The sequence below is a fragment of the Echinops telfairi genome, unplaced genomic scaffold (genome assembly GCF_000313985.2).
Source record: "Echinops telfairi isolate 266 unplaced genomic scaffold, ASM31398v2 ScPeMD7_3509;HRSCAF=4178, whole genome shotgun sequence".
NCBI classification, from domain to species: Eukaryota; Metazoa; Chordata; class Mammalia; order Afrosoricida; family Tenrecidae; genus Echinops; species Echinops telfairi.
The window spans coordinates 7664973-7689478 of record NW_022107407.1 but is presented as its reverse complement, the minus strand read 5'-3'; positions in this window follow the sequence as shown (position 1 = coordinate 7689478).

Here is a 24506-nt window from a genome sequence, read left to right as displayed (position 1 = left end):
AGGGTGGGGGGAGACATCAGACAGTGTAACATATGCCAAAATAATAATTTATGAATTATGAAGGATTCATGAGGGAGGGGGGAGTGGGGAGGGAGGGGGAAAATGAGCAGCCGATATTAAGGGCTCAAGTAGAAGGCAAATGTTTTGAGAAGGATGATGGCAACAAATATACATATGTGCTTGACACAATGGATGGATGGATAGATTGTGATAAGAATTGTACAAGCCCCAAGTAAAATGATTTTTTAAAAAGAGCTAAAATTTTAGTTAAGTTTGAAGAGATTGGAGCAGCTGGAAAAGACATATACATTTATGCAAACATAATCTCAGTTTGGGGAAGAGGACTTACCAGATATTGCTATAGAATTATCTGGCATATGTCAAGTGCTTATTTGAAATCTATAATTGTAAATTTCAAGTAAGAGCAATTAAAATTGTTGTGGATTTTTCTCCAGCCATCTTAAGCTCTTTAGGAGAAAAATATAATTAAGCAGGATCTGCACTGGCAGATGACAGTGATCAAAGGAAAGTGTATAGAAATTATCTTCTCAATGAAGTAATTGTATCCAAACAATAAAATAGAAGCTGAGTAAGGAGGAAAGTTCAGGCATAAGTATAGTTGAAAAGGTAGGGGGTGTGTGCATGGATTGAGGACTGGTGGATAAGGGATGAAAAGGAAGAGATAAATTTGGGAACGCTAAATTATTAAAAGAAACATTTGAAATTTGCCCAGATTTTTGTAGCAGCAAAATATATAGCATGGCCATAAGGATGATTGGCTTCAGTAGATTGGAACATTTATATTAGAGCAGAGGAGACCCAAAAACAAAAGAGCCATGTTACTAGATGAATTATCAATCTAAACATTGAATTCACTAAGTGAACATGATCTAGTCTGAGTTCTACATGTTTGGTTATACACTGTTGTGGTAACGTGAAATTACTTACTATGGATCTTCTATTTTAAAAATTTTATTTGGGGATCTTGCAGGTCTTACAACATTCTATACATCAATTGTATCAAGTATATGTGTACACATGTCACCATCGCCATTTTCTAAACATTTACTTTGTATTTGAGGGCTTGGTATTAGCTCCTCTTTTTCCCCTTCCCCCTCCACTCTTGTGACCCCTTGATAAATTATAAATTATTGTTTTCACATTTTACACTGATCTCTGGCTCCCTTCATCCACATTTCTGTTGTTCTTCCCCCTGGGGGGGGTTGTTAATGCATTAATAACTGTGATTGTTTCCCCCTTCCTCCCCAACTGCCCCACCTTCTCCATACCCTCCTGCATTGTTACTTCCATTTCTGTTCCTGTCATATCTGACCTGGATTCTGTATGTCGTCACCCTCCCAACATGATCACTGATGACAAAATGGGTGTGTATGCAAATGTGTTGAAGAAAGCTGATGGTGCCTGGTTTTAAAATATGTAGCATCTGGGGTCTTAAAGGCTTGACCTTTAAAAATGCCCATCTAGCAGAGAAAAAACAAGCCCATATGGAAGAAGCACACCAGCATGTGCCGTCATGAGGTGTGTAAGGCATCCGGTAACAGGCACCAGAAAAATGAAAACAAAACAAAACAACAAAACATTGTTGAGAATGAGGGGGGTGGGAGCAGAGACCCAAAACCCGTCTGTAGACAATAGGAAATCCTCTCACAGAGGGATCACAAGGAAAGGATGAGTCAACCATGGCACAGTATAGCACCAAAGAAACACACAATATTCCCCTGGTTCTTTGACGTTTCCTCACCCCAAATTATCATGACCACAGGCCTGCCTTTCTGTTCTGGCTAAACTAGAGCATGTACACTGGTATAGATAAGAGCTCACGGCACATGGCATTCAGATCTGATAGACCCTCAGGAATAGGAATGAGAGTAGTGATATTAAGGCTATTCTTTAGGAGCCCTGGTGCTATTGTTTTTTCAGGTTGCACAGATAACCATAATGTAGGCAGTTTAAAACCCTGAGCCACTCCATGGGATTAAAATGAGGCTTTCTACTCCCTTAAAGAGTTATACAGTCTTAGACACTCACAGGGACAGTTCTACTCATCCTGTAGGGTTATTATGGGTCAGAAATTACTCTCTGACAGTGAGAGAGAGTGGCTCTTCTATTCAAAGACTTTGCAATTCCCACCCATTGATTTGATGGGAACATGCAATTAAGGTGTAGATAACAGTAACTCATGGATTGGCCAGGTTTTTCATTCTATTTGGTAGAAGTATGAGCTATCTTAGAAGTAGGAACAAGGAATCCTGTGACCCCAAGCTACCAGGAAAGTGTGTGAGATTCCTGCCTCAAATGCCAAGTGAATGTGAGACACCAGAAGTTGAAGCACCCAGACCATGATACAAAGCAAAAGAGCCTAGACTGTGAGATTGTGAGGCAGGTGGGCTTCACATTCCTCAGAAGGAGTAATGCGGAGTTCCTCTGAGCAGAAAGCTGGTTTGCAGAATGGGGTGGCCTTGAGGTACTCACCAGAGGTAAATGAACTTTGAAACACATGCTGGAGCAGAGGTCAAGGCAACAAGTGCTGAGAGTTCAAGGACCAGAAATATGTGTCTGCTGACAAGACTGAGAAATGTGGTAGCCAAAGGGACTGTATTTTTAGTGTACTTTGACCCTGACTTGTAGCTTGTTAACCTATCAAATAAATCTAACATCATCTTGAAAGTGATGGGTGAGTTCTGTATGGCCATTGCAATGAATTATTGAATTCAGGAGAGAATTAAAGTGCCACAGGAGAGATGGTTGATGTCAGAACTGATTAAAAAAGGTTGAGGATGAAAATACATTGATTCCTAAAAGCATTATTTAATTAGTAATGCCTCACTTGTAGTGATAACACATATCCGCCAAGAGTCACTTTAAGGTAAGCATTAATGTAAATACAAAAAATTCATAGTTCAATAGTTACAAAGTTAATAATGTAAATCTGACCGAAAGTGCAAATTCTCACTGCCATCTAGTTAAATCCAATGCACAGCAACCCTAGAAAACAGGGTAGAAACATACTTGTGGATTTCCCACTATAACTCTTTATGGGAACAGAAAGCCTCATCTTTCTCCCACAGCATGACTGGTATTTTTGAACTGCTAATCTTGCAGTTAGCAGCCCAATGTGCAGCCATTATGATCTTAAGACTTCTGAAAGCCAGATCTTCTAAAAATAGAACACATATGGCAAGTCAAATATGTAGGTGTGTACCTAAAATCAAATGGTTTAAATAATACCAAGGTGACCCAATCAAACCAAATTCACTGCCATCAAGCCAATTCTGTCTTATCTGAACCCTATACAAGGTTTCTGAGGGTAAGCCTTTAAGGCCATTTTTTCCTCCACGGAGGCTGACGGGTTTGAACAGCTTAAGGCACTATCAGTTTTGAATCTCAGAGATTTTTCAATGTTTTTTTCCCCTGAAAAGCAAGTATTCCTGAAAATTTCAGCACTGAAGTTAGCCTTAGAACATATAAATAATATATCACTATTGAAATTTATTAAAACCACACAAATACACACACAAAGAGAAGTAATTTGGTTAAAATCAAATAAAATGTCCTAGATTAAGGAAAATTTAGACTCATGTCAACGACTCTACATTTTTGTCAGTAGTGTAGGTAAGGGAGCTTTGGTAGCAAAGGGAGCTTTCGTAGCAAAAGGTTAGAATCTAAGTAATGAAGTTGATAAAATAAAATTCAGCATTTGAGATGGTAAAGAATACAAGATAGAAGGTCAAATGTAGAAGAAATGCAATCTAAATAATGGCCAAAATGATCATTATCAAATGGCTCTGCATATAAAAAGTGATTTTATATTCTTTAAACTTACATATATTTATAAATCTATAAGCATAATCAATAAAAATACAAAATATTTTAATATGTTGAATATGCAGGGAATAGCAAATATTATTTCAGTTGCCTTTTCTATAGATTTTTTCTTACAAAAAGTAACACAGGCTGAGCAAGGTGCTCTGGGGGACGGGCAGCAGAGGGGTGGGTATATAATAATTTATATAATAATTATAAATTTATATAATAATTATAAATTAAGATATAATAATTTATAAATTATCAAGGGTGCATGGGGGAGAGGGGAGGAGGAAGGGAGGGAGAGGGGGAAAAAAGGAAAATGAGCTGATTCCAGGAACCCAAGAGGAAAGCAAACATTGGGAATAATGAGGGCAACAAATGTATAGATGTGCTATACACAATTGATCTATGTATTGTGATGAACTGTATGAGCCCCAATAAATTGATTTTAAAAAGCAAAACAAAACAAAAAAAAGTAACACAGCAATGGGAAAATAAATTTGGCCACTTAATTAAATTTAAACAGGCTTTTACTGTTGTTTTGTTTTAAGATAGTTGTCATTTCTATATCTCAGATAAGTTAAGGAAAAGGAACCATAGAGTAATTATCTTCTCTCAATGTTCAATAATAATAAGAATGATAATGATGGCAATGATGATAATAAGAGGTGAGATTTGCCCTCTGGTAATTTTTAACTTAATTTAATTTTTTAGGTTTTTAACTTGTCATTTGACCCTCCCTTTGTGGTGGGGACATGTTATTTGTATTATCTGTAACGACACGTTACACAGTAGATGAGTGTCTAAGTTTCTCTTACTACGAGAACTTTGTAAATTCTTGATAAGAATATTTGCTTTTACGTTCATCATATTATTCTTAAGAGAATACCTTATTGGAAAGATATAAATGTAAAAGCATTTGATCCATGCTTTAAAAGCATGTTTTTCTTTGGGTGTTTGTAATTTTCAGAACACTGTGTCAGCAGGAAGCAAAATGCCATACATACAAATTGGATGGAAGTCAGAGTGAAGAAGACAGGGTTCAGTTCCCTGGAGCAGAATTTTCTCTCCTACAAGAATTGATGGATTTAGATTTATTTTAACTTTCACTGGTTCAGAGCAAGAACACCCTTCCCATGCAAATATACATATACACCAGAATTTATAAACTAACTCTGGGCCTGTGTCCATGCCATGTGTCTCAAGGAAGATTTTTGTGTCCTCTTTGCATTGTTTTTGAATTGGCATGGTCATTCAAGGGATTTTGTTTGGGTCAGAATCATCTCAAGGGGAGTTTGGTTTGGTTTATCTGAGCCCAATAGATAAATGTTCCATGCAAGGAGACAGTTATACTATAGTATAAAGTTTTCCAATATTGGCATTCAAAATTTAGCTTCTAGTTCTTTTCTTTTCTTTTAATCATTTTATTTGGGGCTCGTACTGCTCTTATCACAATTCATACATACACTCATTGCGTCAAGCATATTTGCATATATGTTGCCAACTTCATTTTCAGAACATTTTCTTTCTACTTGAGCCCTTGATATCAGCTCCTTATTTCCCCTCTCTCCCACCCTCCTTCCCTAATTAACTCTTGATAATTTATGTATATTTTTTTCATATCTTACACAACCACTGTCTCCCTTCACCTACTTTCCTGTTAACCATTCCCCCTGGGGAAGGGGTTATATGTAGATCATTGTGCTAGATTCCCCCATTCTCCCCCCACCTTCCCCTCCTGATATTGCCACTCTTATTATTGGTCCTGAGGGGTTTATTTGTCCTGGATTTCCTGTGTTTCCAGCTCTTACCTATATCCATGTACATGCTCTGGTGTAGCTAAATTTGTAAGGTAGAATTGAGGTCATGATAGTGCGGGGAGGAAGCATTAAAGAACTATAGGAAAATTGTATGTTTCATCAGTGCTATACTGCACCCTGACTGGCTCAATTCTTCCTTGTGACTCTTCTGTAGGGGGATGTCCAAATTGTCTACAGTTGGGCTTTGGGTCTCCACTCATGCTCCCCCTCATTCACAGCAATATGATTTTTTCTTCTGAGTCTTTGATGCCTGATACCTGATCCATCGACACCTTGAGATCATACCGTGTGATAGTTATATGGTAGTTTGTTAACTTGAGAGGTTTATGAGTGAAGGGGTGGAGTCTAGGCTGTCAGTCAGGATATAGCCAATAAGGCCTCTGTGTAGGCATGGCCTTCTCTTGAGAATTCTGGCAACTCCTGTATTTCCTACTTGGAGACGGGAGACACACACTCTCTCTCTACTCACACCCTTGGAGACTCTCTACTGACAACGCTTACTCCCTGAGAAACACTCTACTGACAAGACACACGCTGATAGACCAGGTGCCCTGGGAATGGGAGGAGCCACTTGGAGACCCCTGCCAGTTCTGACATGCTTATAAAGCCACTGGATCCAAAGAATTTCTACCCACTGACATGTGATCATCCTGCACTCAGCGTCATTGCATGTGTTTCCTAAGTCTGAAGAGGACTTTATATATTGGTATTAGACATATGGGCTAATATGGGACTTCTGAGCTTGGACTGGACTGGGTTGGGATGCATTCTTAATGTATAATTACCCTTTATATAAAACTCTTTTATACACATATGTGTGTTTATGAATTTGTTTCTCTAGTCTACCCAGACTAACACACATAGGCTGGTGTGCTTCTTCCATGTGGGCTTTGTTGCTTCCCTGCTGGGAGACCGCTTGTTTATCTTTGAGCCTTTAAGATCCAATACACTATATCTTTTGATAACCAGGCACTATCAGCTTTCTTCACCACATTTGCTTATGCAGCTATATCATCTTCAGTGATCGTGTCAGGAAGGTGGACATCATGGAATGCCAGGTTATTAGAACAAAGTGTTCTTGTGTTGAGGGAGTCCTTCTGCTACCTTAATACTTAACATAAATATATGTACCTCAATCTATTTCCCTACCATGATATATGAATATATTTACATATGTACATGCTTGTATTTACAATTCTATAAATGTCTTTGCCTCCTAGTTCTTTCCTCTATTTCCTTTTACTTTTCTCTTGTCTCACTATCATGTTCGACCTGCATTCTGGTTTCAGTAATTCCTTTTAGCTACATTGCCCTTGATCAAGCCCCAGCAGGCATGTTATACCCTCCTCACCATCGGTTTTAGATCCCTTGTTCCCTTGTCCCTGGGTTGGCTGACATCCTCCACCCCCCACCACCCTACCTCTCCCTTTCCAGTGTCTCACAGGAACCATCGGTCCCATTGTTTTCTCCTTTGGTTTGGTTATCCCACCTGTCTTATCAAGATAGACATGCAGAGACAATAATAAGTACAAAAACAAGACAGAGCAAAGCAAAGCAACAAAAGAAAACTAAAAAACAACAACAACATAAAAATAAAACAAATATGACACACACAAAAAAGCCTATAAATAGTTCCAGGTCTGTTTACTGACCTTTAGGAGTGTTTTCTGTTAGGTTGAGTCTGATGGGGTGCCACACCGTGGCCCAAAATCTATTTTTGGGATTCCCTGGGGAGTTCACTGCTTTCTTCCCCTTGATGCACTGTTGCACACCCTTAGTGTTTCACCCCGGTGTAGTGGGGTCAGATCTGACACAATTCACACACTGTGTCTCCAGTGTTGTCCCCTGTAGCAATATGGGTCAGTGAGGGACATCGTGTCTAGTGGTGGGGCCTGCCTTATGGTTCTCTCTGTGCATTAGCTGATTCTAGAAGGAATATTGTCCTTGGGCTTTGTTGGGCCAGGAAATGTTCCACTTTCTCTCCTTCCCTCTTCATTTGCTCCTGATCAGATGCACCCCTCTCTCTGAGCTGCAGCTTCAGTGCTGTCCTCTGAAGTGCATTCTTCTGGAGAGGGGGGGGGATTCAATATTTGGAATTGGGGCCAGCCTCGCAGACCGTTATGCTGGTTCCCTGCTTCATGCTTTCTGTTACATTCATGTTTTGGTTGAAGTCTGGTTCCTCTCTCCCTCTCCTGTGGAGATATAACCAATACCTTCTTCCTCTTGGGTGGGTTCCTGCCCTGTTCCCCCGCTAACCTCGTCTTTTTTGTCTCCTCCCCCCCCCTTTTAAGTTTGCTGTCATATGTACCCCTGGATTGGGTCTGACCCATGCCACTGTACCTGGATGTTGCCCCAGGAATGTATGTAAATAGCAGATTTTCCTCCTATGCTCCTTTTGCATCTTTAAAGCTTTCTTCAGTGTACTTTTGTTGTACTTATCCCTTTGTGCTTGGCTTACTTCACTTAGAATAATTTCCTACAGTTCTTCACATGCAGCAATGTGCTTCATGAGTTCATGTCTGCTTCTTAAGGATGCGTAATACTCCATTGTATGTATGTACCACAGTCTTTTCTTTTAAGTGCATAAAAACTCAGATTTAAATTTTAAAACTATTTTTAAAATCATTTTATTGGGGGCTCGTACAATTCTTATCACAATCCGTACATCCATCCATTGTGTCAAGCACATTTGTACATTTGTTGCCATCATCATTCTCAAAATGTTTTCTTTCTACTTGAGCCCTTGGTATCAGCTCCTCATTTTCCCCCTCCCTCCTTGCTCCCTGCTCCCTCATGAACTCTTCATAATTCATAAATTATTATTATTTTGGCATATCTTACACTGTCCAACATCTCCCTTCACCCACTTTTCTCTTGTCCATCCTCCAGGGAGGAGGTTATATGTAGATCCTTGTAATCAGTTCCACTTTTCTAACCCACCTTCCCTCCACCCTCCCGGTATCGCCACTCTCATCACTGGTCCTGAAGGGATCATCTGTCCTGGATTCCCTGTGTTTCCAGTTGCTATCTGTACCAACGTACATCCTCTAGTCTAGCCAGATTTGTAAGATAGAATTGGGATCATGATAGTGGGAGGAGGAAGCATTTAAGAACTAGAAGAAAGTTGTATGTTTCGTCATTGATACCCTGCACCCTGACTGACTCGTCTCCTCCCACAACCCTTCTGTAAGGGGGCATCCAGTTGCCTACAGATGGGCTTTGGGTCTCCACTCTGCACTCACCCTCATTTACAATGATAAGACTTATTGTTCTTTGATGCTTAATACCTGATCCCTTCGACACCTCATGGTCACATAGGCTGGTGTGCTTCTTCCATTTGTACCACGGTCTTTTTAATCCATTCATCTATTGATGGGAATTTGGGTTGTTTCCAATTCCTTGTGATTGTGAACTGCGCCACAACGAATACTGGAGCACAGATGCCTGGCTGTGGTTTGTTTCTTGCCTCTTCTACTTATATGCCCAATAGTGGGATTTCAGGGTCATATGGTAGCTCGATCCCCATCTGTTTTAGATATCACCAAATTGATTTCCATAATGGCTATATATACCTGCAGGTCCACCAGCAATGGACGAGAGTTCCTATCTCACCACAGCCCCTCCAACACTTGTTACTTTTTTTCAAATTGGACAATCTTTGAGGATGATAGGTGGTATCTCATAGCTGTTTTAATTTGCATTTATCTATGGCTAATGAATGGGAACGTTTTCTCACCTTTATTGGCCATTCGGATTTCTGCCCTTGTGAAACTTCTGTTCAGGTCCTTTGTCCATCCCCTCAATGTGCAATTACTTTTTTTCTTATTGTAAGTTAGCAGAGTATTGTAGATTTTAGTAATAAGGCCTTTGTCTGATGTGTCATTGCTAAAGATATTTTCCCAAACTGTGGGCTCTTCTACTACACACTTGGTGAATTCTTTTGATGTACACATGCGTTGTTATCAAAGTGGGATACTTATCTGTTTGTGCCTTCTCTGTGTTTGTGTACTTCTCTCTTTCTGATAGCCTATGTATTCCCTGAGCCAATGTTTTCTGGTTTGTCCCAATTCTCTCATTGGTTGCCCCAATAGTTTGATATTTGGGGGGCTCTTATCGAAGATCAGTTGTCTCTATGCTGGTCTAAGTATCTTTCATTATACCAGTACCACACTGTTTTGACCACTGTGGTTGTATAGTAGGTGCTAAAGTCAGGTAAAGCAAGCCCTCTGATTTTTTCCTTCTACTTAAGGAGTTCTTTACTTATTCTGCACTTCTATCCACAGTTGATAATCAGTTTTTCCAGTTCTTTAAAGAAAGATGATGGTATTTGTATCAGGATAGCATTGAACTTATATAGTGCCTTGGGCCTAATTGACATCTTTACTATATCGAGTCTTCTGATCCACAAGCATGGAATATTCTTCCATTTGTTGAGGTCACTCTTGGTTTCTTGTAATAATATTCTTTAATTTTCATTGTACACATATTTTGTTTTTTTAGTCAGTTATATCCCTAGATATTTCAATGTGTGCTTGGCTATTGTGAAGGGTATTATTACCTTTTAATCCCCTCCTCCGTGGCTTTGTCCAATGTATGTAGCAGTCTGATAGACTTCTGTTTGTTGACCTTTATCCTGTCATGCTGCCATATTCCCCTATCACTTCCTGCACTCCCCTTGTGGAGCTTTTGGGATTTTCCATATATAAAATCATATCATCTGTGAATAAGGATGTAGTTTCACCTCCTCCTTCTCTGATGAAAAGCTTTGATGTATTTTCTTTGCCTTGTGTTATTTAGCTTATAGTTCTTGATACTGCTTGTATTAAGTGCTTTCTCATCAATGTTTATTTGTATTCAGTGCTTTGTCATTGATGTTGTTTATTACCATCAAGTTAGCTCCAACTGTTAGTGGCACAAGGTGTTAGGTTTTGTGTCAATTTAACTGAGCCATGGTTCTCAATAGTTTGCAGTTGGGTTTTCCCTAAAAACTCTATCTAACATAATGCAAGTAGCTCACTGATGGAATCTCCTATGAGCAGCCAAGCAGTTGTGGGAAGATTAAAAGGACAATACAACCCTTTACATAGGTCACAGCACTAATGATATTTCCTTGCATTGTGGCCTACTTCATATAAAAGTAGATGCTGTGAATTGCTTCTTCTCTTCCTCCTCATCTTGATCCTGCTTCTGGTTCCATGAACTCTGTTCTTTAACTTGAGCCAATAGAATGCCATTCTGCTGTTGACCTTGCCAAGCGTCAGCATCTTCCACCTGAACTGCTGACGTTAGATTCATCTACCTCAGTACCCACCAGTCATAATCTTTCTGCTTCCTGATTCCTGATTAGCCTCAGCAGCTAGGAGAGCTGGGAAAACCCTTCAATTTAACATCTGACCTACAGACTTGAGTGAAATGAGAATTAATTGCTTCTACAACCATGTGAGCCAATTCCTTGATATATACAAATATATAGATCTCAAATGGTGTAGTAATTATGTGTTGAAATGTGATCTACATGGTCAGAAGTTCAAAATCACCAGCAGCTCAGCAGGAGAAAAACTGAGCTTTCTACTCCTGAAAACAGTTACAGTCTCAGAAACCCACAGGGGGTTGCTATGAGTCAGAATTGACTCAATGGCAGTGAGTTTGGTTTATGCATATGTGTATGTTTATTGACATTTAAGTTTGTAGTCCAGTGTTGAGCTATTTGTTAATTGTATGGGAATCCTTGTTCTATCACTAGTCTAATCAATTTACTTTTTTTTAACATTCTAAGGTCCAAATGCTCCCCTATTCCCATGTTGTCTGCCACTCTAGTAAGATTTTAGAAAAAGAAACAGACTGAAATACATTATATATTTAAATATATTGAAAAATAGTAATATTGGGTTTAGTTGATAATTACATGATTAAATAGAGGTGTAAGCCCAAGGGTGAGTTGAAAGTCTAACAATCAACTTCTGAAAATATGGCAACTGCATATCCTATGGAGGACAGTTTTACTCTCAAATCAATATGACAGCAACTGATTTACTTTACATATTAATCCTAAGTTAAATGAAAAGCAAAACTAAAATAATAGCCAGAATCAATACCAATGAAGAATTCCAGGTGTGCAAACTGAGAAGTGAAGATAGAAATGAGTGGATCTCTATTCATTGAGTGTCCTAAGAGACAAATGACAATATCTGGGGACAAAAACTTCTGTTGCCATGAGTAGGAGGAGGGCTGCTATGGGCATCTAGATGCTGCTGCACATCCTACAAACCCGTAAAGCAAACATTTACACAGTCAAAAATATCAATTTTTCTAACATTGATACTTTTAAAAGACAAATATGAGCTGATAAGCCATGGTGATTATAGCTGAAAAGTTCCATACTGGAAGGAGGAAAAAAATGATTCATTAAAAGGACTGTAGGCAGAGGGGTCTCGGGGAGGAGATGAGCCAGTCAGGGTGCGATGTAACAATGATGAGAAATACAACTTTCCGCTAGTTCCTAAATGTTTCCTCCCCGCTCCCACTACCATGACTCGAATTCGACCTTGCAAGTCTGGCTAGACCAGAGGAGGTACACTGGTACAGATATGAACTGAAAATACAGGGAATCCAGGACGGATGAGCCCTATAGGACCAGTGGTGTGAGTGGCAAAACAGGGAGGGTAAAGGGAGAATGGGTAGGAAAGAGGGAACCAATTACATGGAACTGTGTGTGACCTCCTCCCTGGGGGACAGACAACAGAAAAGTGGGTGAAAGGAGACATCGGACAGGGCAAGATATGACAAAATATCCATTTATAAACTATCAAGGGCTCATGAGGGAGTGGGGAGCTGGGAGGGAGGGGGAAAATGAGGAGCTAATGTCGGGGGGTTTAAGTGGAGAGAAAATGTTTTGAGAAACGATGTACAAATGCGCTTTACACAATTGATGTGTGTATGGATTGGGATAACAGTTGTATGAGCCCCTAATAAAATGTTAAAAAAAAAAAAAGAAAATGTTTTGAAAATGATGATGGCAATAAAAAAAATAAATAAATAAAAAATAAAAGGACTGTAGGCAAATCAAATGGACAAGGCTTCATTCCAATTCTATGCTTGACTTGACTGATACTGTATGCCAAGTCTGTTGTTGTTCTGGTTGGTTCATTTGTTTGCCTCTTGCGGCATTTCTGGTCTCCTTTCTTTTATCCAGGGGCTCTAGGATTGGTGCTTCCAGTGAGAAATAAAAAGAAAAGTTGGAGGTAGATTTGCACTATTCAGACTTATGTTCTCAATAGAATTCTCCAAAATATCCTTTTTGAGGATTTCTATACATAAATATTAAGAGACTGAATTTCATTAAATTAGTTTATGATGTGGTTCATAATTTTTTAAAGGCTATAAGAAATTGATTTATTTTAAAATTTATATCATAGTCATTCTTAAGTGGTAATATAGTTTAATCAAATAAGATGCAAATCATATGATAAAGCAAACATATCTATTTTTCTTAAAAGAATTACAATATATAGTAGTTATAATGAAGAATTTATTCCAAATTAAATTAAAATTACACTGATAGGTTTGTTACTGACATTTTATAGTTAATTGGAATCTTATATAAATTTCAATGTCTTTGATGTTTTAGCTTTACAAGTAATTTAGAACTTTAGAAAAATAATACAAATAAAAGTAAAAGAAATTTAATATTTTAAATACTTAAGTTTTCATTTTATCTAAACACCTTTATCACTTTCCCCAATCTAAATATTTGATTTGTACAATAGTTTTTAATATAATTTTATTCTTATTTTTCAGAATTCTAGAAGTTTCAGTATTTGAATAACAAAGAAATCATATTAAATTTTCTGTTGATCGAGTCAGACGCTTTCTAAGTCTTTATATAAGATATTATGTAGCATATAAGATATATAAGATAATGTTATATGAGATAATACTATGTAGCATATAAACAGACATACTATTTTCTCTGAGTATTTTCTCAGCATACAAATAGAATAAGTATGATGAAAAAATATAAACCTGACTCATGCCTTTCCTGATTTTAAACCATGTCATGTTCCCTTGTTCTGTTCTCATAACTGTGTCCTGATCTAAGTACAAATTCCACATGAACACAATGAAGTGTTCCAGAATTCCCATTCTTAACAAGGTTATCCATAATTTGTCATGATCCACACAGACAAATAACTTGGCATAGTCAAGGAAACACAAGTAAATATCTTTCACGTATTCTCTGCTTTCAGCCAAGGTCCATCTGACATAAGCAATAATTTCTCTTGTTCCAACTGATCTTCTTAAGAAGCCAGAACCCCTTCTAGCTCCCTGTTACAATGGTTGCTGGATAATATTCAGCAACAGGATACTTGCATTTGATAGTAATGATATCATTCTTCAATCTGAGCTTTCTTTTGGGTCACCTTTCTTTGGAATGGGTACAAATATGGATCGTGTCCCATCATTTAATAAAGTACAGGCTTCCAAATATCCTAGCATGGATGAGTAAATGCTTCCATTGCTTCATCAGCCTGTTGAAACACTTCATTTATTATTGAACCAATTCCTTAACCTTTATTTTTTGGTTAATTGTTTCAGTGCAGTATAAATAACTTCCTTCAGCCCCATTGGCTCTTATGAATCTGATACCTCCTGAAATGGTACAATGTTGACTAGTTCTTTCTGAGACAGTGAGTCTGTGTATTCCTTAAAAATTTTTAAATGATTTCTATATTACTCAATAATTTGCCCAAAGAATCCATCAATATCGCAACTCAAGGCTTGAATTTTGTCTTTAGTCCTAGACATTAAATCGCTGTTATTGAGTCAATGCAAACTGACAGCAACCCTATAGGACAGGGTAGGACTGTCCCTGTGAATTTTTGAGGCTGTAACTCTTAACTGGAGTATAAAACACTGTGTTTCTCCCAAGGAATAGCTGGTGGATTCAAACTGCTGACTTTGCTGATTGCAGCCCAACAAGTAACCAGTACACCAGGGCTCCTGGTTTTAGTTGTTAGTTAGTTGGGATTAATTGGTAATGCCCATTTTGAATCAGTCATACAAAAATTCATATTTCAAGAGTAATGGTACTGTATTGTTCTTCAAAAGGCGAAATGAATAACTTCTTCCTTGCAAATACCTATTTCAACAACATGAATGGCTACTATGCACATGAACCTCAACAGATGTAATGCATATAAATCAAATTGACTGTATCTATTATAATAGACAATATAGAAAGTCCAACCCATTAGCAAAAGCAAAACCCAAGGGCTTAGTGTGGAATAAATCTAATTATATCTCTCTAAATTTAGAGGCCATTTAAAAAAAATCATTTTATTGGGGGCTCGTACAATTCTTATCACAATCTATACATCCATCCACTGTGTCAAGTAAATATGTACATTTGTTGCTATCAGCATTCCAAAACATTTGCCTTCTACTTGAGTCTGTAATATCGGCTCCTCATTTCCCCCCTCCCTCCCCACTATACCCTCCTTCATGAACCCTTCATAATTATAAATTATTATTACTTTGTCTTATGTTACACTGTCCGATGTCTTCCCCCACCCTCTTCTCTGCTGTCCATCCCCCAGGGAGGAGGCTATACATAGATTCTTGTAAATGATTCCCCCTTTCCACCCCACATTCCCTCCACCTAGAGGCCATTTTAAGAATATATTTGAAGCCCTGACTACTAATAATCAATGACCAGATGATTCATGGGTTGTCTTCAAAAAAATCACAAATGATATATTTGTGGGAACTACCTGGGAAATAAAACTCTGATGATTTCTGTCTATTCATAATAGAAAGATGAGAGGAGAGTGGTTACTAAACAGAGTGCATTGAAGAGATGACTATAGAAAATCAAAGGATAAACCTGAATTGAATGGTTAAAAGTGTGTTGGTTGATACCCCTCTGATACATATTAGACCTAATCTGGCTTTCAACACTTTCTGTATTTTGTTTGTTCATATTGGGGTTTATCTCAGATGTGTTATGTCATTAAGGTTCACCATCTTGAATTTGTGTGATATGTGTTCAGCATATGAAACCCAGGATTGAGGAACCTATAGGGACAGCAAGTAGAATAAGAGTTGCTGTGGGGTAGAGTTGGTGGGGAGGGAGGGGCTGGTAAAAGGGAGCCGACATCTAGGACCGCATGAAGGAAAAATAATGTTTTGAAACTACATGTGGTAGCAATTGTGCAATATTATTTGATGTGATTGAATGAATATGTATTAACTTCCAATAAAATAAATAAATCAATAACAAATGAAAAGTCAAAGGATTAAAAAGGCAGCTATGAAAGAAAAAATTAAACTGTATGTCAGAAGAGATTCTAAAACTTGCTCTTGAATGTACAGAAAGTAAAGTGCCTGGAAGAAATTATAACATAAATGCGTATAATATTTTAACAGGCAGCTCAATTAAGCAACATAAAATAGTATAATGGAATTACAAAGATATAGAGTTAGATAGGCAAAAGAGAGTACAACCAGAATTGCTGAATGTGAAAGATTTGAAGAAAAGAATAAAGTCTCAAGTTGTGATATTGGATATTCCCATGGGAAGAATATTGCATGAAACATCAAATAAAATCGAATGAATATACAGATTCACTGCACCAAAACAATGGGTCCAATCTTACCTATTTCAAGATAACACAATTTTGCTTTATGAAAGTCAAAAGATTTTGAAGCACTTTTTCATGAAGATCAAAGACTATATCCTTCATGTAGAATACACTACAACATAAAGAGAATAAGAATCCTTGCACTGGATCAATAAGAAGCATCATGATAAATAGAGAAAAACTTGAAGCTGTCAATGATATAATTTTATTTGTGTTCATAAGCAGTGCCCCTAGAAGCAGCAGTTGGGAAATCAATGACAAATTACATTGAGAAAAGTGCTACAAAAATATATCTAATGCAGTAAAAAATAAAAGATGTCTCTTTGATGGCTAAGGTGTGCCTGACCTTAGTGTTTTCAATTGATTTATATGCCTAAAAAAACAACAACTAGATAACGAATAAAGAAAAGTGAAGACTACTTGAGGACTTTGAGTTACTGCATAGACAAAGAATGTCCCCCCAAATGAACAAATCTGTCATGGAAAGTACAGCCATACTGCTCTTTAGAATCAAGAATGATGAAACTTTTCTACATTCCTTTGGGCTCTTATCAGGAGTGGACAGTACCTATAAAATGACACCATCCTTGGTAAAGGAGAAAGTCAACCCCCCCAAAAAAAAGATAACTTCAATAGTATAGACTGAAATAATGTATAAAACAATAGGCTCAAACACAGCAACGATTATGAGAATGGTGTGGAACTAAACAGTGTTTTTTTTTTCTTCCTGTTGTACCTTACTCAGAAGCAACTAGATAGCATCTAATAAAAATAATTACTAAAAAATACTCTATTACTTTTAAAAATCCCTAATTATATCATTGAAATAATAATATGTTAATTGTAGTAAACAACATTTGTATTTGAAAGTAATAGTCATTCTGCTTAATAGTTTTAATGTGGTGACTAAAATATATTAAATGTCATATAAATTTCATATTATAGCTCTATTGGACAGGATTAGTGTCAATAACTTCAGTGAGGTATATAATGTGAAGCTAGTATGCACAAAACTAACATTTGGAGAAAACACCATGTCACATTTTGCAAAATGTTTTGAGTGATATCCTATAATACTTCTTTATTATTAATAATAAGTATTTCAACTTTAATTATTTTTATACATGGAAAACTTCTGTTTTTTTCTAAGAGTAAACTTGCTAACAATTCCTTCCGGTTTAAAAATATCAATGATTTTCCCAAATACAATAATAAATTTTTTCCTGAATTCTGGACTCCTGTTTATAGTATTTTATTTTCTAAAGTTCATTAAATTTGGATTCCAATCGCATGGTACAGGCTCAAATTTATGTCAAAAATGTTTGCATGAATTCATGAACATCTGTTCTATTATTTAATTAAACAAAGTAAAATATTATAACAAAACATGCAAAGACCTAGATTTACAAAACCAAGAGGGAAGAATGCACTCAGCAAATATTAAACTTAAATAAGACAAGAAAAAATTCTGGCTTCAAATTGCAATATTTATGGATTCTATGGACAAAATATTGAATGATACAGGAACAATCAAAATAAGATGGAAAGAATACACAGAATTATTGTACCAAAAAGAACTAGTCAACATTCCGCAATGAAAAAAACGGTGCTCAAGGAGAAAGTTCAAGCTGCACTGAAAGCATTACACAGGAATTGATGGACTATCAATTTAAAATGTTTTAATAGGCTAATGAAACTCTGGAAGGGCTTATTAAATGATGCCAGAAATTTGGGAAGCAGCTACTTTGCAAATTGATCAGAGAGATTCATATTTGTACCCATTCCAAAGAAAGGTGACTAAGAAGATGCTTAAATTATAGAACAATATCATTGGTATCACATTCAAGTAAAATTTTGCTGAACACACTCAACAGTGGTTGTAGCAATACATTGACAAGGAGCTCCCAAAGTTTCTGACTTCATTTAGAAGAGGGATCGGAACAGGAGATATCAGAGGATATTGCTGATGTCATAAGGATCTTGGCTAAAAGTAGAGAATACCAGAAAGATGTTTACTTGTGTTTTGTTGATTACGTCAAGACATTCAACTGTGTGGATCATAACAAACTGTGGACAACCTTGAGAAGGATGGGAATTCCAGAACACTTCGTGGTGCTCATGTGGAACTTGTACTTGCATGAAGAGGCAGCTTTGAGAACATAACATGGGAACATTTCATGGCTTAAAATCAGGAACGGTATGAGTCAGGGTTATATTTTCTCATCATACTTTTTCTAGTTGCATGCTGAGCAAATATTAAAAGAAGTTGGGTTCTATGAAAGGAGAATGTGTCATCAGGATTGGATAAAGACTTAGTAACAACCTATGATATGCAGATGACAGAACCTTGTATGCTGAAAGTGAGGAGCACTAGAGCCACTTCCCGATGAAGATCAAGGATTGCAAACTTCAGTATGGATTACAGTTCAATGGGGAAAAAAGACCAAAATCCTCACAACAGGACCAACAGGTAACATGATGAGAAAGGGAGAAAAGATTGAAATTGTCAAGGATTTTGTCTTGTTTGGATCCACAAACAATGCTCAAGGAAGCAGCAGTGGAGCGATCAAAAGACATGCTGTATTGGGTAAATCTGTTGCACAGACCTCTTGAGAGTGTTGAAAAGAAAATACATTACTTTGAGGACTACTCAGGCCATGGTATTCAATTGTTTCATATGCATGTGGAAATTTCACCTTGAATAAGGACGACTGAAGAGGAAGTGATACCTGTGAATTATGTTGATGATGAAAATTATTGAAAGTACCATGGACTGCTAAAAGGACAAATTAGTCTATCTTGGAAGTAATATGGCCAGAGTGCCTCTTAGAGGCAAGGATAGTGACTTCATCTTATTTACTTTGGACAAGCGTTCATGAGAGACCAGTGCCTGGAGAAAGACATCATGTTTGGAACAGTAGAGGGAGAGCAAAAGAGAGGAAGATTCTAGAGAAAATATATTGACCCAGTGGCTGCAACCATGTGTCCAAGCATAGGAACAATGGTGAGGAGAGGGCAGGAGCAGGAAGTGCTATTTCTCTTTTGTGTAGGGTCACTATGGGTTAGAAGTGATTTGATGGCACTGAACAACAGCAGGAATCCTGATGAAGTTATGATTACATGTTTTGCTGCTACCCTCAAGGTTAGCAGTTCTAAACCGTTAGCAGTTCCAGGAGAAAAAGTAGTTTTTCGATTCCTGTAAAGAGTTGCAGTCTTAGACACCCATAGGAGCAGTTCTACCCCGTCCTATAAAATCACTGGAGAGCAAATGTTTTGAGAATGATGAGGGCAATGAATGCTCAAATGTGCTTTACATAATTGATGTATGTATGGATTGTGATAAGAGTTGTATGAGCCCCTAAAAAATGATTAAAAAAAAGAAAATTATTTTAAAAAATCACTATGAGTCAGAGTCAACTCTATGGCAGTAAGTTTTATTTTAGCTTGGGAGAAAGAGGTCTGGTCACATCGTAGGTTATACACTGTTTTGTTTTTGAGTATTTTATGCACAATTTCAGCAACTTTGTCTGCAAACCTTCCCATAAACAGAAAAGTGCCTTCATAGATTCCATAAAGAAGTGGTAATGTCACTTAACTTTCTACTTTGTGTTTTCTTCCTAGGGGATGAACCTGTTTATTGTTGTTTCTGTGAATTTTACCAAGGCTGACAAGATAAATTGCAATTGAAATCTACACACAGTGAACACCACAATAAAAAAAAAAAAATCAATGACCACACCCAGAATTTCTTCTTATGAAATTCAAGGGCAGCTGGCTCACAGATCTCCCTTATCCAAATTTTTCATTAATCAGTGCCATGCTACTTTACACCATCATTCCATCTCACATTGCCAGGGGACATTTGCTGCTCCCCAGCATGCATCTCTCCAACCAGAGAGTTTGCCAGGGGCAATACCTATATATTTGATCCAAGCCTAATGAGGCATGAAGCTGCCAATCGCAGCAGTTTCCACTGTGTCAGGGACTGATGGGCATTTCATTTGTTAACTCCCAGGGGCTCTTACACATCCCTGAGTTCATGTAGTATTTATTTTAGGCATTCATATTTCTCATGTGATCTTCATACCATATGTACAATAAGAAACACAATCCCAGCAAGAAAAAGCTCTCCAGATAGTTTTAAATGTAAGTTGTCAGAGGAAAGCAGGGAGGGGAGTGAGGAAGTATTCGGGTAATCAAATGTGTTTTCCTGGAACTGAGAGACAAGAAAGGAGTCACCCGTGCAGCTGCTTCAATCTTTCAGTTGAAGATGAGAGTTGTCACAAGTGAATGCAATCTTTTTATTTCTTGTCTCAAAGCTCCTTGGTTTTGTTTAATATCAGGTTTCTCTAACTGCTCATCAGTGGCACAGATGTATTTCCCTGGCTAATCTTTAAATATATGCTCATGGAGGCTCAACAGAGTTCAGACCAGGAAGCAGAATTATACATCAGGTTGAGAAATAAAGTGTGTACGATTTTTAAATTATTGAAGGAGGTGAGTCAGCAATGAAATTTAGTGATTTTCAAAATATACTTTCTGATACCAGGGCAATAGATATTTATTCACAATAAGAAACACTAACATAGAAACTTGTGCTAAAAAATAAATAAAAAAAATAAAAAAAGAAACTTGTGCTAAGTGCCTGGCCAATATCACATATCCGATATATTATGTCAACCTTTAACATGCTTAATTATTAAAAGTGCACAGACTAGTATCTTACATATCAGGGGAGAACAGAGAACCAGCTCACAGCCGTGGAAAGAAAGCTACGTCTTCAATAAAATGCCTTCTCCCCTCTGCCACATTTAACAATAAAAAATATGGGGGAGACGGGGTGTTAAGAAACTCTTCATTTAGGCTGCAGGTGCTTCTAATAATTGTGTCAACTAAGTACAAACATGGATTCTAGAAGCCAAGTCTCAGTAAATTCAGAGAATATCAATGAAAATTCATGTAAAACAGATGTTTTCATTTATAGAAAAATGAAAATAGTTGGGTGCACACCATATACACGCCTGTGTGTAGGTATGTATTAGCACAGACACGGTGTCTTCAAGCATTTGAATGTCAGCATTTTGTAAATTTCAGCAGTAAACATTCAACATTGGGACAGGCAAAGGAGTAAGACTGAGGCCAATGGCATCTTTTGATTCAGATGTCTGGTGCAGCACAGGTGCTTGTGAATCAGGTCCTAGTGTGCTGCCAGACCTGTCTTCAAAGCAGAGACCACCTGCTAATGGAGGGAACACAGCCTTTCAATTCTGGGCCTCATTTAAATATTGGCTCTTTGGGCCTCTGCCTTTTGTGGAAGACTTCAATGTCAGGTGTTACAAATGGGCAGTTCACTCTGAGGATTCTATTATTTTGGGCAATGCTCAAAGCTGAAATCAGTGTCAAATCATTACTTGAGTTCAGATTTTATCCCGATGCTCAAAATAACAGCTTTTGTTTTCTCTCTCATGTAAATCACACGGAAGCATCCCCAGGATCCTGTATGAATATTACAACAAGGAAAGCATTGCTGGGAGAAAAACATGCAATTCATAACCAGAAGATTGTGAATCTCTCTTGAAGCAGAGAAAGGAGGGTCCATTTCATCTTATTCCAAGAAACAAAAGAAATACCATCCTGTATTCAGGAAAGTTGACTTAAATAGATAATGTGAATGTAAGTGGCTATTAATCCAAAAGTTTATCTCCATGATTTTGAGCCACACCCACCACTCAAAATAAAAGGCTTTTTTTCCTTTAGAATAAATATCAATTTAGTGCAATTTTAATTAAAGACAAAGTAAAAATTAACCCTGCCTTGTATCTAAAGCACTAATAGGAGATAAAGATAAATGATAAATATATGATTAGCATTTGTGTTACAAAAAACTTGCACAGTTAAGTAGAACTCCCCAATTTTCTCAGTAATTAGATGCAGAGACATTTAATCATTTGTGCAGCCAATAGACGTAATTTCATTAATAGGAGACTACGTATAGATACAGGAAAAATACAAGACTTCAGGTTAAATTTATGAATTTTACCTATTTCCCCTTCTTTATTTGTTGATTAATGATGAAATAATTAATTACCCTATCTGGAAAATGCAGTAGCATATTACTAAATTGTTACATTTTGAAATTAGAGATGTTGTTTATGGGGAGGTTTTTTTAAAGAAAATAAAATATCATCTTTAGCTTCTTAAGAATTTAATGTTAGAGAGTATTAAGAGAAAACATCATTTATCAAGCTTCTGCAGTGTGCCAGATTATGAATTCTATTTTCTCATGTAAATTACACCCTTTAATCTTTACAAAGAGACCAGAGTACTATGATTTAAATTGGAGACTGGTTCTAGATTTATGATCTTTGAGAAGTGGTCTTCTTAACTTTATTCAATTACATTCATTAAATACTTTTACTAGATAATGCTACATATTTGAGAAACAAAATTGAATAAGATAAATTGTTTTTGTTTTTCACTTTTGCACAAAAATATTAAGAATTTAAGATTGAGTATGATTAAAATGATGAATCTAATGTTCACTTAAAACAAAATCATAGAAAACTGTCATAAAGAGCCAAAAACATTCAAAACTAAATGCAGAATGTATATAGTGCTTGTATATAAGGGTAGACATGAATATAAGGGGACCGAGGTAAGCTCTATGAGAAATGAAAGGACATTATGAAGATACTTTTAAAATAGTTATTTGGTACACTATATAGAAAGACAAACAGCAATGAATCAAGATAGGGAGTTTGGACACAATCCTACATACAAATTAGAATTTAGTAAGCATTTCAATCAAAGACAAATATTTCTTATTTGTTAAAGGATATTAGAAGAAAAAGGTGCCCTGGAGACGCAGTAGTTAAAGCTTTTGACTGCTCAACACAAAGTTGACTGTTTGAATCCACTAACTGCTCTGCGATAAAGAGAAGTAGCAGTGTGCTGCAGGAAAATGTGCTGTCTTAAAGACACTGTAGGACAGCAAAGATGTTTCTTCAAGTTCTAAGAGGAGCCTAAACCAAATCATTGTATCTTCAATTGCCTTATATACATGTGAAAGTTGTATATTGAATAAAGCAGACCATAGGGAAATCAATGCATTTGACCTGTGGTGCTGGCAATTAATATTGAAAGCACTATAGACTGCCAAAAGAACAAAGAGGTCTGTCTTGGGAGAAATACAGCCAAAATGCTTACTAGAATCAAGAACGAAAGGACTTCATCTCACATACTTTGGACATATTATCAAGGGGGACGAGTCCATGGAGAAGGGCATCATACTTGGTAGAGATGCAGTGAAATAGAGGAAGGTCTTCAGAGAGATGGATTGGCACAGTGCCTGAAACAATAGGTTCAAACACAGGAAGAATTGTGAGTCTGGCTCAGGACCATGCAGCGTTTTGCTCTATTGTATTTAGGGTCACTACAGATCTGAACGGGCCTGACGGCAATCAACAATAAGGACAAGAACAACTGTGTTTAACGCATACTGCCGAAGAACTTATTTTTGAGCCTCATATTTCCACACACACACAAATATATTTTCTCCATAAGCTCAGTGAAGCATCACATAAAATAAAAGGAATATTATTATGAATAGGAAAGTCAATTAATTTGATAATTAAGTAAAAGGTATACTTTAAAGGAAGCACAATGCACTGAAACTGATTTAAGAATAAGTGGAAAATCTAGAAATACCATTATTTTACAAGTATTTGGTTGTGATAGAATTCCTGATCCAAATGGTTTCACTTGTAACAATAAAAATAGCAATTCTAGATAAACTATAAAAATTAGAAGGAAAATTCAAAATGATTTTTCAAAGTCAGTATAACCAGAATGCCAAAAATTAGAGGATATTAAGAAAAACATTAAAACCCATGTCTACAATAAACATAGGGGGAAATTCACAGTTGAAAATAACTAAAAGGGTAATTCAGCATGGCCAAGAAGTTTAAAGGTTGGATTAAAAATTTGGAAAGTTAAGGTTAGATTAAAGTTGGAAAATAAATAAAAGTAATCCATTACAATAGCAAAATAAAACAAAAATTGAAAAAAATCTCTAGACAACTGGACATACCTTGCAGAGGGGTAGTGGAGAGATGAGCCACTTAAGGTTCAGTATAACAATAATGAAACCCACAACCTTCCTCTAGTTCTTAAATGCTTCCTCCCCCCAACTACCAGGACCCCAATTCTGCCTTGCAGA